Below are 929 nucleotides of genomic sequence, written 5' to 3'. Positions count from 1 at the left end.
AGACCTCCGTTCATCTTCGGAACACAAATTAAGATATTTTTGATGAGTTCTGAGAGCTCTCTGACCCTCCCATAGACAGCAAGGGTCCTTACACGATCAACATCCAGAAACATTGCAAGGAGATCGATAAAATAATCCATGTGACATCACGGGTTCAACTGTAAGTTTACGAAGCTACGAGAATACTTTCTGTATGCAAAGAAAACAAAAATAACGACTTTATTCAACATTTCATCTCCTCCGTGTCACCCTGGTGCCATTTTGGAGAATATCCACTGAATGTAAACAGCGTATGCTATTCTGTGTCTGCTGCGTCACGCGGATAAGTTGAATAAAGTCGTTATTTTTGTTTTCTTTGCGTACAAAAAGTATTCTTGTAGCTTTGTAAATTTATGGTTGAACCCCTGATGTCACATGGATTATTTTACCAATCTCCTTGCTACGTTTCTGGAACTTGATCGTGGTAATTACATTGCTGTCCATCAAAGATATCTTAATTTGTGTTCCGAAGGTGAGCAGAGGTCTTACGGGTTTAGAACGACATGAGGGTGAGTAATTAATGACAGAATTTTTTTCATTTTTGGGTGAACTATCCCTTTAAATTTATTTTTATTTCTCTTTTAGTTTTAGTAATTTCAGTACTTCATCTTAAGGAAAAACTTTTTAAAGGTTTTCATTTTGGTTAACAATAACACTGCTCTTAAGATTAAAAGATTAAAAAAGAAACAAAAATGGAATTAGAAAATGAAAAATAAAAATATATTTTTAAATAAAATAAAAAAGAAAGAAAAATAAAGAATTAATTTATTTAAAGATAAAATAATAATTAAAAAATAATTTGGTGTTTTTGTCCCTTTTTGAGCTGGACAGCCCCTGGTCTCTATGAATGTTGCTTGCAGTTCAAGCTGCATGACAATTTTGTGTTTCAT

General features: G+C 32.9%; 1 protein-coding gene across 1 annotated transcript in view; it reads left to right on the top strand.

The window, feature by feature from the left end:
• LOC107600553 (von Willebrand factor-like) overlaps positions 1 to 929 on the top strand; it is a 34,281-nt gene that overhangs the window by 26,097 nt on the left and 7,255 nt on the right. The window lies entirely within an intron of this gene.

The sequence above is a fragment of the Sinocyclocheilus grahami genome, unplaced genomic scaffold (assembly GCF_001515645.1).
Source record: "Sinocyclocheilus grahami isolate Dianchi unplaced genomic scaffold, SAMN03320097.WGS_v1.1 scaffold14.1, whole genome shotgun sequence".
Lineage (NCBI taxonomy): Eukaryota > Metazoa > Chordata > Actinopteri > Cypriniformes > Cyprinidae > Sinocyclocheilus > Sinocyclocheilus grahami.
The sequence above is the reverse complement of the archived record's forward strand: the minus strand, read 5'-3'. Positions and strand labels throughout refer to the sequence as shown.